The sequence below is a fragment of the Brachyhypopomus gauderio genome, chromosome 14, assembly GCF_052324685.1.
Source record: "Brachyhypopomus gauderio isolate BG-103 chromosome 14, BGAUD_0.2, whole genome shotgun sequence".
Lineage (NCBI taxonomy): Eukaryota > Metazoa > Chordata > Actinopteri > Gymnotiformes > Hypopomidae > Brachyhypopomus > Brachyhypopomus gauderio.
In genome coordinates, this window is record NC_135224.1 from 17,912,012 (window position 1) to 17,927,879 (window position 15,868).

Sequence of the window (15,868 nt, forward strand, 5' to 3'; positions counted from 1 at the left end):
ATCGTATGTCTGCTGATGTTAATCAGAATCTTAAACAAGTGGATCTGCTGATCTCCTCTGCTGCAGTATCAGACTCTGCTCTGTACTACTGTGCTCTGGTGCCCACAGTGACAGGAAACCCAGATACACTGTACAAAAACCTCCTACTACAAACATGGTTAAATAGGTCTAATATTTTCAGAAGACGGAGGTCTGGCTAGAGTAAAATGAAGGTCCTGTCAGATAGCTGGGTGACCTGTAGTAAAAGTATTATTATCACTCTTGATATATAGTAATGGGATCATCTTGTGTTCAATAATTCAGAATCATACTGGTCTGATTATATGTGTGTAACATCTATGCATCTTATTCTCTGTGTCTATTTAACAGCTGCATGAACATTTTGTCTCATCAACATAAAACATTATTCCACTTTCAAAACACTGTAGTGACTACAATCTACCACAGGAGGGCAGACTTTCGGAAGACTTGCATTTGTACTGAAACTGGACTGCACATTTAGAAAGTGAATTAGAAGGGGATGTTTATATCAAGACATTGTAAAGACACCTGTTTGCCAGAAGAGGACAGATTTTAGGTAGATTTGCATTGATCTTCAAATGCAATTTAAAGGGGAAGCAGAAGTGAAGAATTTGAAACTACATGAGAACCTACAGCAGTGTGATTATCATGTTTATGAGTTTTCATTAGTATGTTACTGTGTTACTAGTCTTAGGTCATGGACTCAAATTAAGAGATTAAAAATTTATAATGGAATATGATTGGAATATGATTATGGAATACAAATAAGAATATGATTAGTTAAATATATTAACATTTGTAAAATAAATGATGGTCATATTACATATATGAGTTAGGTTTAACTGATATTCATGAATGTGAGCAAATGTGACCTGAGAGTACCTGTAAGAGTGTAGCATTGTGAGGTGGTCTAAGGGTGGAACAGTGTGAGGTGGTGAAAGGGTGGAGCAGTGTGAGGTAGTGTAAGGGTGGAGCAGTGTGAGGTGGTGTAAGGGTGGAGCAGTGTGAGGTGGTGTGAGGGTGGAGCTCTGTATCTCAGTATAAAACTACATGAATCCCATTCAGCTTTGGCTTTCACTCACTTCACAGCTCCATCATGTTCCTATTTTTATTTTTTGTCCTTGTTACACTTTCAGGTGAGTTTAACTTAATCTTTTTGCTAAATGAAAAATCATTTGTCAAAAATGATGGAACAACTAGAAAGAATTCAACAAGTTTGCTGATATTTCTTTACAATTTTCTTCCTCAGGACAGATCTCAGCACAGACAATTGAGTCACTTATATCAGAGAAGCACGTCTCTGAGGGGGAGGAAGTTATTATAACATGCAAATACAGTACAAAGGAGTATTTTTACTGGTATCGCCAGTATCCCAGTTCTAAACCAGAATTTATAATTATTATCTATCCATCAGAAACAAGTAAAAGTTCGAGTCTTCCTCGTCTATCTGCTGTTATTGATAACAGTAAAAGTCATTTACATCTGAAGATCTCCTCTGCTGCAGTATCAGACTCTGCACTCTACTACTGTGCTCTGAGGCCCACAGTGACAGGAAAACCAGCAACGCTTTACAAAAACTCTGTGGGGTGATTAAAGGCTTGTGGTGTAATTGATCTGTTTCTTATCTGAGAATTTTAAATAATTCACACATGCTGAATTTCTACAGCGTGGTCTGCCACCTGTAGTGTGGAAGTTACATGATGTCTACATCTATATAAAATCCATTTTCCCTGTTCCTCACTTCCACAGAGCTTTGATTTGGTAACAATTTATTTTGTATGACATTATTAGATATGCACCATTCACATCAAGAGAAAAATTAAAATAGTTCACCAATAATGAGAGCTTTATTATTGTCAAAAAAATACCATCCATATGTCTCGGAAATGTGACAACCAACAAATCTCAGTTATACTAAAGCCCAACATATTTCTCTGGTATTTCTGAGTTTGTCCTGTAGAGTTCAGGACTTCAGGACCTCAGTACTGCCTCTTTAAGTGAACTTTATCGTCTGCGTGTGTATATTTTATCCCAGCATCACACTGAAACTTTTACAAATAATATTCACTTTAAGATCCTGCTAATAACTTTGATTGATACTCAGTGTTTCTACATGATACTGAATTATGTAGTGTACTTATTTTTCCCACTTGAAATTTTTGTGATTTTTGTTGTTACTTGAAGTTGGTTTTTTTAAGTACATGAGGACCTTACAATTGTTATGTAGGCTTCTTCTTCTTCTTTTGGCAATTCCCGTTTAGGGGTTGCCACAGCGGATCAAACTCCTCCATCTGGCCCTGTCCTGAATGTCCTGCTCCGACACACCAGCCACTCTCATATCCTTTACCACTGCATCCATAAACCTCATCTTAGGTCTACCTCTCCTCCTCTTGCCTGGAAGTTCCATCCTCAAGACCCTCCTACAAATATACCTCTCCTCCCCCTTCTGTACATGTCCAAACGCTCTCAATCTCGCTTCTCTAACTTTATCTCCCAAACATGCTACATGTGCTGATCCTCTAATAAATTCATTTCTGATCGTATCCTTCCTCATCACTCCAAATGAGAATCTCAACATCTTGATCTCAGACACCTCCATCTCTTCACCTGTCTCTTTGTCAGTGTCACTGTCTCCAGTCCATACAACATAGCAGGTCTCACTACTGTCCTATAGATCAGGGGTAATCAATTAAATCTTTCTGCGGTCCATTTTTGGCAGATAGCTCAGACCTTAGGTCCGGGTCCGCGGTGGCGAACAAAAGTTGTTGAGCGGGGGGGGGGCGAACGTAACACTCAAATGGGTGGTGAACATAACACTCGTCTGAAAATAAATTATCCGGTTTAAAATATAGTCTCCCGTTAAAATTTTTTTGGCATTTGGGTCCGTATCCAGTTAATCAGGAATGTGATTGGGTCCGGACAGGACGGCGTTCGAGTCCGGATCCGGGCCGCGGTCCGCCATTTGGTGATACCTGCTATAGATCTTTCCTTACATTCTAGCCGACACCCTTCTATCACAGATCACCCCAGATACTTTATGCCACCCACACCACCCTGCCTCTTCTTTACCTCTCCTTCACTTCCTCCATTACTTTGTACCCTCGTCCCTAAGTAGGTAAACTCGTCAACCTTCACCAAATCAACTCCTTGTAACTGGACCTGTCCACCGTCTGCCCTCTCATTCACACACATGTACACTGTTTTACTCCTGCTCACTTTCATTCCCCTGGTCTCCAAAGCATATCTCAATCTTTCCTAGCTCACCTCCATCTGCTCCCTACTCTCACTACAGATCACAATGTCATCAACAAACATCATAGTTCAAGGGGACTCCTGCCTAACCTCGTCTATAGGACAGTAGTGAGACCTGCTATGTTGTATGGACTGGAGACAGTGACACTGACAAAGAGACAGGTGAGGAGATGGAGGTGTCTGAGATCAAGATGTTGAGATTCTCATTTGGAGTGATGAGGAAGGATACGATCAGAAATGAATTTATTAGAGGATCAGCACATGTAGCATGTTTGGGAGATAAAGTTAGAGAAGCGAGATTGAGAGGGTTTGGACATGTACAGAAGGGGGAGGAGAGGTATATTGGTAGGAGGGTCTTGAGGATGGAACTTCCAGGCAAGAGGAGGAGTTTGTCCATGACAATTGTGAACAGGAAGGGACTCAAGGCTGATCCCTGATGTAGTCCTACCCCCACTTAAACCCGTCTGTCATTCCTACCGCACGTCTCACTGCTGTCACACTGTTCTCATACATATCCTGCACCACCCTTACATACTTTTCTGCTACTCCTGACTTCCTCATACAATACCACAGCTCCTGTCTCGGTACTCATGGGCAGTCATGGCCTGTTGGTAGGGAACTGGTCTTGTGACCAGAGGGTCATGGGTTCGATTCCCAGACCTGAGGCCATGAGTGAGGTGCCCTTGAGCAAGGCACCTAACACCAACTGCTCCCCGGGTGCCGGGCTAGGGCTGCCCACCGCTCTGGACACGTGTGATCTACAGCCTCCTAGTAATCCACTAGTGTGTGTGTTCTAACTGCACAGATGGGTAAAAAGCGGAGGACACATTTCGATTGTGGTGAAAAATCACAATTGACAAAATATGGCACATTTACATTTACTCTATCATAAGCTTTCTCTAAGTCAACAAACACACAATGTAACTCCATCTGTCCTTCCCTATACTTCTCCATTAACACTCTCAAAGCAAACATAGCATCTGTGGTGCTCTTAGCTGGCATGAAACCATACTGCTGCTCACAGATCTCTACCTCTCCTCTAAGCCTAGCTTCCACTACTATTTCCCAGATTTTCAGGCTGTGACTGATCAACTTTATTCCCCTGTAATTACTACAGCTCTGAACGTCGCCCTTATTCTTGAACATCGGCACCATTATGCTTCGTCTCCACTCCTCAGGCATCTTCTGACCTTCCAAGATTCTGTTAAATAACCCAGTCAAAAACTCCACTGCTGTCTCTCCCAAACATTTCCATGCCTCCACTGGAATATCATCCGTTCCAACTGCCTTACCACACTTCATTCTCCGAATTGCAGCCCTTACTTCCTCCTTTCTCACCTGAGGCACTTCCTGATTCACAACCTCTACCTCTTCAAACCTTCTTTCCCTTTCATTCTCTTGATTCATCAGTTCCTCAAAACACTCCTTCCACCTTCCCAAGACACTCTCCTCACCAGACAACACATTTCCACGTTTATCCTTTATCATCCTAACCTGCAGCACATCCTGCCCATCACAGTTTCTCTGTCTGGCCAATCTGTACAGATGCTTTTCCCCTTCCTTAGTGACCAACTTGTCATACAGCTTGCTATATGCCTTCTCTTTAGCTTCTGCCACTGCTCGCTTTGCCTTACGACACATCTCCTTGTACCTCTGTCTACTTTCTTCATCTCGCTGAAAATCCCAATTCTTTTTAGCCAACCTCTTTCCTCTCAAACTTTCCTGAACTTCCTCATTCCACCACCACGACTCCTTGTCTATCTTCTTCTGTCCTGAGGTCACACCAAGTACCTTCCTAGCCACATCCCTCACTGCATTTGAAGTCTCATCCCAGGTATCCAGAACACCACCACCATTACCCAGTACCTGCCTCACCTCATCCCTGAATTTTACACCACAGTCCTCATCCTTTAACTTCCACCACCTGATCTTAGGTTCCGCTCTCACTCTTTTCCTCTTCTTCACCTCAAAAACCATCCTACATATCACCCTCCTATGCTGTTTAGCTACACTCTCCCCTGGTAACTCTAACCTGTCATTGAGCCCACATTCAACGTACCAACTCAGAACCCTCTTCCCCTCTCTCCTCCTCCTCCTTGTCACAACAGTAGTCCAATTTCCACTAAAGCTCTGTTGGACAACAGCAGCAGTGGCGGTCGTTGTTAACCTGGGCCTCGACCAGAGGTGGGACCAAGTCAGTGTTTTGCAAGTCTCAAGTAAGTCCAAGTCTTTATCCTCAAGTCCCGAGTCAAGTCTCAAGCAAAGACAGTCAACTCAAGTCAAGTCTCGAGTCAAGACAAGCAAACGTCAAGTCAAGTCCCAAGTCTGAAACTTGGAATTTCAAGTCCTTTCGAGTTTTTTTTTTTTTTACAGGCACCAACGCTTTACGAACGCTACGCTGATGCGTTTCTTTACTCGTTTTGTTGGTGTCCGCCAGCCAAAAGATGACAGATCATTTACATTTTATCTTCTCTTAATTACATAAATGTACTTAAACAAGAATGTTTCGTTACATCATATTACACGAAAATAGCAAGATTCATCGTAAGCAAGATGCTGTCATTACGAATCGTTATTTTAAACATTTGGATAAAATGTTTAAATATAGACTAATAAAAGGTTAGGGTTATTTTTCATTGTTTTCTGTTATTGTGGGGTCACGGTGTAGGCTACTATTGTTACCTGGAGATTCAGTGGGGTCACATATTCTGATGGCTGCCGTCAGAATTGGTGACCCCAGTTAAAAAGGCTCACCTGTACATCCCATTCATGATTTCTTTGTTGGCTGCAATGGTGAGGGGATGGTAAATCTTGTTTAAGTACATTTATGTAATTAAGAGACAATAAATGTAAATATAAACATCTGTCATATTTTGGCTCGTGGACACCAACAAAATGAGTAAAGAAAGTGCATCAGCGTAGTTTACGTAGCATTCGTAAAGTGTTTGTGCCTCTGAACAGAAACTGTGAAATAGCACCCCCTGTGGTCACAAAACTCGACGGTCACAGAATCTGGTGTAACGCCGGTGTAACGCAGCTCGCTCTGCGGGGCAAGGAGACGGACACAAATGCTGAGAAGAGCGAGATTTATTACAGGATATTCCATAGCCATCATCAGAGAAACAGTCCGGGGTCATAACGGGAGTGCAGTCAGAGTAACAAAGGTAAACAGGCATGACGAAAACACGACGGGGAAACACAGAGCAACTCACGATCAAGACGAAACAGCCAAGCACCAAACGATAGCGAGACTGGGGAAGTGCAAGGATTATAAGGACACGAAATAAACAAGGGATAGGTGACGGCAATGACACAGGGGCGTGGTGACTAACAAGGAATCCATCAAAACCAACGAGCAGGGCGGGACAAACGGGCAAGAACACGAACACGAGGGAACCCAGGGTGACAGCTAGGAGAGGGGGCGTAGCCCCACGTGACAGCCGGTCTGCGTCAGAAGGACGGAAATGAAATTAATGGGGCGCACTTTATAAATATTAATATGCGTTTTAAAATTTAGATTTGGGGTTTAAAAAAATCAAGTCTTTGCAAGTAAACAGGTTCAAGTCCAATTCAAGTCCCAAGTTATTGGTGTAAAAGTCCAAGTCAAGTCTAAGTCTCTGAATATTTTTTCAAGTCAAGTCAAAAGTCTTAATATTAATGACTCGAGTCTGACTCGAGTCCAAGTCATGTGACTCGAGTCCCCACCTCTGGCCTCGACCGATCCGGTATGGAATTTCTATTTTTGATCCGCATCATTTGATTTGGCACAGTTTTTACACATTATGCCCTTCCTGACGCAACCCTCTCTATTTATCCGGGCTTAGGACAGACACAAAAGTACACTGGTGTGTGCACACTAGTGGCTAGGTTATAATTGTTACGTAGGCTATGATAAATAAAACTGAAGAACTGAAGTTGGGTGCTCTGACTTTGTCCCAAGGGTGTGTATACATCCAAGAATGATAATTTCACTAATATTGGCTAATGGCTTTGTTGAATATAGCATACGTTAATGTTAACTTGTTGTTTGTGATGTGGGTGAGGGGGTGTGGCTAATCATCTACAAGGTGGAGAGATAGAATGCAGTTCTGTATCTCAGAATAAAACTACATGAATCCCATTCAGCTTTGGCTTTCACTCACTTCACATCTCCATCATCATGCTGCTCTTTACACTTTCTCTCCTACTCACACTGTTAGGTGAGTTTATCTTTAACTTTTCCTTCTTGTTTTGTTTTGCTTTTTATTATGATTTGATAACTAAATATATAAGAAAAAATTGTCAAACTTTATTTTTAATGTTCATTTAAATTAATGAACATTAATGCTGCACACTGCAACAAACAACATCTATTTTATGGAATTTTCTTTATCATTTTTCTTTTCCAGGAGAGACATCAGCACAGACAATACAACCACTTACAAGAGACAGGCACGTCTCAGAGGGGGAGGAAGTTATTATAACGTGTAATTACAGTAACACCAACAATGCTCTTCACTGGTATCGCCAGTATCCCAGTTCAAGACCAGAGTTTATTGTTTCCATTTCTCCATTCAGTACTGAAATTGTTGCCTCTCATCTTCCTCGTCTATCAGCTATAACTGAAAACAGCAAAAGGCTTTTACATCTGAACATCTCCTCTGCTGCAGTATCAGACTCTGCTCTGTACTACTGTGCCATGGTGCCCACAGTGACAGGAAACCCAGATACACTGTACAAAAACCTCCTACTACACAGATACCCTGTACAAAAATGTGTTCCAAACAAAATGAGAGCTTTTGTTGAATGAACTAATGCAGGTACTCAACTAAGATTTGGATTAGTCTATGAAATATTATTGAAACATTGATGAAATGAAAATGAAATTCTAGAAAAACTGGAATACAGCCTTGTGTCCTGTGTTTAGTGCTTATTTAATCTACTGTATGAAAATGTAGAGTTGTATGGCATGTATTTACTAGAAGCACTATCATCTGCTGCTGGTTTGTGGCAAATGCCAGATGAAACTATTTTTCATTCTACAATCAGTTTAGCACATTTGTGGTGATAAGGAATAACAGTAATTTTGATTTTGACTTTAATTTTAAGAGCTCTCAGACTGTGGACACGCACACATGTGGAGCATCCCTGTGTTTACATGATTTTTGAATTATCAGATCAGTGGTCATTTAGCAGTAGTGGAAATAGTTGTTTCTACTATTAATTCATTGGGAGCTGTGTGACTATAAACATTTCCTCCTGATACCCAGTCATGCAGTAATCCCTCCAGAAGGGGGCAGTGTTCATCTAGAACTCCTGAAACTGCAGGTGATGTGACACTGGGTTGTTCTAAGGGAAGATGAAGAACAGGAGAATCTGTATCAGAAACTGAGTCTGCAGTTCAGTCATGGCATGTGTTAGTGGACACTGGGTTCTGTATCTCATTTTAGGTAAGATGCACATGATTACTGAACATTATAAGAACAGAAATAAACATTATGCACTGGATGAACTTAGTAACTGGATAAGATTTTATACAATAAAGAAGAGTTTACACCTACTAAACCAAACTAATCCTGAAATGTTCCCCTCTTCTCTTTGAATCTCTTCAGCAGGTTATAGTTCTGGAGAGGGAATAGGACCAGTCTCCTCCACTATAAATGTCCTACAAGGAAATCCTGTTACCCTCTCCTGTCAGTACAATGGATCTTATGCATCTGATTCTCTGCTGTGGTATCATCAGTATTTCAGATCCAGACCACAGTTTCTTTACCTGGTTGATGAAGATAAACTTGAACTAAAAGCTGATCCCCCAGTACCAGGAGTGTCTGCAGTAATAAATGAAGATAACAATCATTTACATTAACATTTATGGCATTTAGCAGATGCTCTTATCCAGAGCGACTTACAAAAGTGCTATGTAGTTGCTTGGAATCTCCAAGGTAGAATAGATAGTCCTGAACACAAGGTACTCTAAGCTGGAAAAACCACTAGACAAAAGTCAAATGATACCTAACAATTATACCTGAATATACACATCACCTGAGGAAAAAGACAGTAAACAATTCCTATAACCCAATTATGCACAATACCTGAGAAAAAGACAGTAAGACAGTAATTAAGACAGTAATACCTGTAACAAACACCTGAGGAAAGAGACGATAAAGCACAATAGACGAAGCATAATTATGCAAAGTGCACTTGAAAGAGGTGGGTCTTCAGTCGGCGTCTGAAGACAGCAAGTGACTCCAATGTTCGGACACACAAGAAGTTCATTCCACCACCTTGGAGCCAGGACAGAGAAAAGTCTGGATGCTTGTCTCCCATGTGTCCTGGATGATGGAGGATCAAGACGAGACATACTTGAGGCGCGGAGGGCTCTAGGTATGCATCTGGGTTTTACCATGGCCATCAAGTGGTAAAGGAGCTGGACCATTCTTTGCTTTGTAGGCCAGCACCAGGGTTTTATATTTGATGCGGGCAGCTACCGGAAGCCAGTGGAGGGAGCACAGCAAGGGAGTGACATGGCTGAACTTGGGAAGGTTGAAGTCCAGCCGAGCAGCAACGTTCTGGATCAGTTGCAGGGGTTTGATGGCATGCATAGGAAGACCAGCCAGAAGGGAGTTGCAGTAGTCCAGTCTTGAGATGACAAGGGACTGGACAAGGACCTGAGTGGCCTTCCTAGAGAGAAATGGCCGAATCCTCCGAATGTTGTGAAGGGTGAATCTGCATGATCGTGTTGTGTTAGCAACGTGGGCCGTGAAGGACAGTTGATTGTCGACAACTACACCAAGGCTATGCGCTTCCATGGATGGAGTGATCACGGTGTTCTCGAATGAGATAGAAAGATCACGATGAGGACTGACTCTTGCAGGGATGTACAGCATCTCTGTCTTGCTTGGGTTAAGCTTTAGGTGGTGAGCTGCCATCCAAGAGGCAATGTCTTTTAGACATGCAGAGATTCGAGCTGAAACCTGTGTGTCAGAAGGTGGGAAGGAAAAGAAGAGCTGGGTGTCATTCGCATAACAGTGATAAGAGAAGCCATGTGCAGAGATTGACTCACCCAGTGAGCGGGTATAAAGGGAAAAAATAAGTGGACCCAGCACTGAGCCTTGTGGAACACCGGTGGAGAGTTTGCATGGCGTGGATGTTGATCCTCCCCATGTTACTTGGTAGGAACGACCCTCCAGGTAGGATGCAAACCACGTCCATGCATTGCCAGTGATACCAAGGCCTGAGAGGATGGACAGGAGGATCTTGTGATTGACTGTGTCAAAGGCCGCCGAAAGGTCAAGCAGAATCAGAACTGATGATAGTCCAGTTGTTCTAGCCGCATGGAGTTTCTCAGTTACTGCAATGAGTGCAGTTTCCGTAGAATGTGCTGGCTTGAAGCCAGATTGGTTGGGGTCCTGAAGCTGGTTCTGTGAGAGAAAAGAGGATAGCTGGTTGTGTACAGCCCGTTCAAGGATCTTAGAAAGGAATGAGAGGAGAGATACCGGTCTGTAGTTGCTGATGTTGGTGGCATCAAGGTTGGGTTTCTTTAGGATTGGCACCACCCTAGCCGCCTTGAATGATGATGGCACAATTCCTGAAGATAAGGAGTTGTTGATGATGGTCGAGATGAAAGGGAAGAGTTCGTGGGAGGTTGTCTGGAGGAGTGTGAATGGGATGGGGTCCAGAGGGCATGTGGTGGGACTGCTGGATGTCAGCAGCTGAAGCACCATCTCAGCTGAGAGAGGAGATTAGAGAAAAGGGAGGAGTAGGAGGGGACACAGTGGGCACAGGGACTAGGGAAAAGGTGCTGCGAATCGTATTGACCTTCTCTTCAAAGAAGGTGACAAAATCATCTGCAGTAAGAGAAGTGGGAGTTGGAGGGGGGGAGGGTTTGAGGAGAGAAGAGAAGATTTTGAACATCTTGCGTGGATCTGATGTAGATGCCTCCAGCTTCTCTCTGTAGAATGATGTCTTGGCAGCAATTAGTTCCATGGAGAATAGGGACAGGAGAGACTGATACAAGTGAAGATCAGCAGTAAGCTTCGATTTCCTCCATCGCCTCTCAACCATCCTCAGTTCTCGTTGGTTGTTACGTAAGGTGTCCGAGAGCCAAGGAGCAGGTGGGGAGGATCTTGTGGGTTTGGAAGAGAGGGGAAATAAGAGGTCAATAGATGAAGAGAGGGAGGACAATAAAGTGTCAGTGGCGATGTCTGTGGAGAGACAAGAGAAAGAGTCATGGGACGGGAGGGCTGTGGTGATAGTAGAGGCTAGTACTGATGGAGAGATGGAATGAAGGTTACGACGGATGGTGGTAGTGCCTGTAGCAGTAAGGGTGTGACGGTGGGGAGGAAGAGATAAGGAAAAAGATACAAGGTGATGATCTGAACAGTGGAGAGGAGTTACTGCAATGTCCATCACTGTAGGTGGTTTGGTGAAGACCAGGTCTAAGACATTGCCTGCTCTGTGCGTTGGAGAATACTGGGTGAGGTTGAGGTTGAATGATGACAGCAAAGGAAGAACGCCAGATGATTGTAGTTTATCTGTTGGGAGGTTGAAGTCACCAAGCAGAAGAAGAGGAGTTTCATCTTTAGGGAGGAGGCTCAGAAGTGTGTCCAATTCCTCAGTGAAGTTACCTAGAGTGCAGGGTGGACGATAAACAACAATGATGTGAAGTGTGGTTGGGAAGCATACAGTGACAGCATGATACTCAAATGTTGAGGTGGTAATTTGTGGGAAAGTGTAAGGAGTAAAGCGCCAGCAACTGGACAGAAGCAATCCAGTGCCACCTCCCCTTCCAGTCTGTCTTGGAGAGTGCGAGAAGGAAAATGCAGATGACAGGGCAGCAGGAGTAGCAGAGTTCTCTGGGGTGATCCATGTCTCTGTTAGGGCCAAGAAGTCAAGGGACTGATGAGCTGCAATGGCTGTGATGAAGTCTGCTTTCTGGACTGCAGACTGGCAGTTCCAGAGCCCCCCGGTCGCTATGATTGGGGTGTTTGTTGAGAGTGGAGGGTAGATGAGGTTACTGGTAGTGCGTTTTCTGCAGTGATGTTTGCATTGGCGGCGACTATAGGGAGCAAGAACAGGGATGGAAAAACACTTTATTTAAGTGAATGAATGTGGTTCTGACAATGTTACAAACAGTCAGTTTTGTTTGAATTAACTGCAAAACCAACAAGATATAGAGCAAAAAATTAGAAATTAATATTTGAAGCACTGGTTACATAAATTATTTATATGTCAAATTTTCATAATGAAGTAAGTTTAATCAGCATCATCTTAAAGTTTGCTATAAAATGAGGGTAAGAAGTGCTGTTAGGGTGGAGAAGTGTGAGGTGGTGTAAGGGTGGAGCTCTGTATTTCAGTATAAAACTACATGAATCCCATTCAGCTTTGGCTTTCACTCACTTCACATCTCCATCATCATGCTGCTCTTTACACTTTCTCTCCTACTCACACTGTTAGGTGAGTTTATCTTCATGATTCTTTGTCTCATATTACATGACAATACAAGATATAATTTGATGTGATATTTGTTATTATTATATGAGTGCAATTTTCTATTGGTTGTTTCACCACTGAAGACCAAATTATTATTTTTAAATTTTCCTATTTTTTCATTCTAGGGAAGATTACATCACAGAAAGTTCTTCCACTTGCGACAGTAAAGCATGTGTCAGAGGGGGAGACTGTTACTCTCTCCTGCAGTCACAGTGGGAGCCCTGGTGATGATCTTCAGTGGTATCGCCAGTTTCCCTCATCCAGACCAGAATTTCTTCTTCTTGCATTTGAAAATCAACTGAACAGTGACCCTAATCTTCCTAGAATGTCTGCAAAGGTTACAAAGGAAAAAGACCAAAGACGCATGAATCTGTGGATCTCCTCTGCTGCAGTATCAGACTCTGCTCTGTATTACTGTGCCGTGAGGCCCACAGTGACAGGAAACATTGATACACTGTACAAAAACCTCCTACTACAGATACACTGTACAAAAACCTCCTCCTACTACACAGATACACTGTACAGAAACTACACAGATAATAGTTATAATTGAATAATAATCAATTCACAGCAATAAAAAACATAGTTTACACCAGTTTTGAATTATTCAGTTATCAGTTATTCATTATTTTAAAAACAATTTGGAATGTAAACTATTTTGAGTCACTATATTCTATAAAGTGCATTTAATGTCCATCCAGAAATACACTTTATTTGTATGATATTATGGGAGATAAACTATATAATTTTAACATAAAGACAACAGTGAGCTTGTTTGCAACACTGATGCATCAACACAATATTATTCCTCATCATCACACTGTAATGACAGTAGTCTACCAGAGGAGGGCAGACTTTACATAGAATCACCATTTCTACAATGAAGTACTGGGATATAAATACTATTGACAAGAATATATGACACTGCAAAAACAAAACAAACAACAAAAATAAACAGTGAAAACATGTCACATGTACACAATCAAGTGAAATTATTATGGTTTACATTAATTATTGAATTATATAGAATATGTATCCCAATACAGTAATACTATGTATATTTAATTTACAGTAAAGATAAAATAGTCCCATATTATTATCCCACATGGGAAAATGTCAGTGTTGCAGCAGTATATATATAGAATTTTGGGTATTTATGTATTTTGTGTTTATTCTTTTCGGTTGTCATTTTTCATTAAAAAAATGTTGTTATTTAGTTGATTGATTTACTTGTGCAATGGGCCCATCTGTGGGGAGGGGCTATGGGTATAGAAGCCAAGGAGAGGCTCATGAGCAGGAGTTGAGAGGTAAACATTGTGGCATATGAGACTTGGCTGTGTAGAAGTGCTCAGGATCATTCATCTTGATTTAGCCTGGCAAACTTGAAGCCTGTTTATTTTTGCATTTAGAAGATATTTAGTTTGCTTAGTTTATGTTCTGCAATTTTTCAAACTTTATTTTGGGGACACTGTACATACTTGCACTGTTTGAAGAAACAAACTATAAAAAAATAAAATAAAATGCGCATTATTTTGGGGAAGTAAACTTCATTGTATCTCTGTCCATTCCACCGCCATCCGTCCTTGCAACATGTGCAATGCAACATACACGGAGTCATGAACTCAGTACCTGTGGGGTTAGTAGCATTCTGCGCAAATGTTATCAGTTCTGACTTAATATCTCCCGTGGGACAGGTGCCCAGCTGCCACTCGTATGCATAACAGAGTGGCTCTAAAGAAAGCTGAACAGCTTGCATCGAATCAGGTAATTCAACACAAACAGCATCAACAAAGATCAGTATATTTACAGTGAAGACTCTGCATCTAGTGTGTGTGTTTGTGGAAAGGGGAGGAGAGTATGTGCGCATGTGGGCGTGCGTGTTTGAGGAGGCAGGAGTTGTAGTCACAGTTCTCCTGGAGAACAAAGCAACTAAAATGGCGCTGGCTTAATAACTAAAAATGAATGTGGTGTATCTGAGAATGGGGAAGACTATATCAGCTATCAGCAGAAGATAGACATCAAGAGACCGCATGCAAGGTGGAGAACTATGACAATAAAGTTGAACACAAACATTCAGAAAACTTAGTTAAGTCTACAGTTCAAGTAACGATGCCCTTTTATAAAGTATGCCCAGCGGTTAGACTCTCATGTGTTGAGGATGTTTGGGTGGTTTCGTTGTCCTCCCTGAATTCTCCTGGAATTAGGAGGGTATTTCCACCAGAGGCTCCTCGTTGATAAAAAAGTGACGTTGTCCAGGTGTGTTGGGAATCGTCCTTCTGGATATGGAATCCAGGAATGAGAGTCTCTTTCACAGTTTAACAGGGAATTGATCGCCTTTGTTTCAGTCAGTGTAGCTGCATTAGCAAGCTTGCTAGAAGTAGTTTGGTGAATTTGTTGCCACGGTAACGTTGATCAGTTGGTTATTAGATTACACCATAACTTGGACTCGTTAATAGATCTGTAAAGGGAGACACCACAAATGAAAAATTACGACAGAATCCTCGATAATAACCAACCAGTCCTAAAAACCTATGAAGTTCGCATTTGGTGGTCAGCACAGGAAAATTGCATTTATAGGTCGCACACATCCGTTTCCTACCACTTTGCCTAAATAGACTACCATTGCTTTTCCAAATTCGCATTTGGCCAAGTTTAGGGTCAGTGAAGCATCCTGTAAATGTTTAAACACAGCCTCTAAATTTTCCAGATGTTCTGACCAGGTATCCGAGTACACAACGACATCATCAAGATAGGCTTCACAGTTGGGTAACTCACTCAAGACGTGATTCATTAGTCGCTGAAAGGTTGCAGGCACATTTTTCATGCCAAAAGCCATGACCGTATATTGCAAACAGTTATCTGGTGTGACAAAAGCATCCGATGCACGGGCCGTTAATGTGACCTGCCAATAACGTAGGTGGCTGAGCCTATTCTGTCTACACAGTCATCCACTCATGGCAAAGGAAAAGCATCTGATCGAGTAATAGCATTTACCTTGCGATAATCTGTGCAAAAACGAGATGTACCATCGGGTTTAGGAACGAGGATACAGAGCGAACTCCATGGACTGGTACTTAGGATGGCAAAACCGTTCTGCAATAAATACTTGACCTCAGCATAAACA

At 42.1% G+C, this 15,868-nt stretch overlaps 1 pseudogene; it reads right to left on the minus strand.

The window, feature by feature from the left end:
• The window catches only part of LOC143474586 (uncharacterized), an 84,723-nt pseudogene extending 69,143 nt beyond the window's left edge, over positions 1-15,580 (minus strand).
• Between the last annotated feature and the right edge of the window lie 288 nt (positions 15,581-15,868).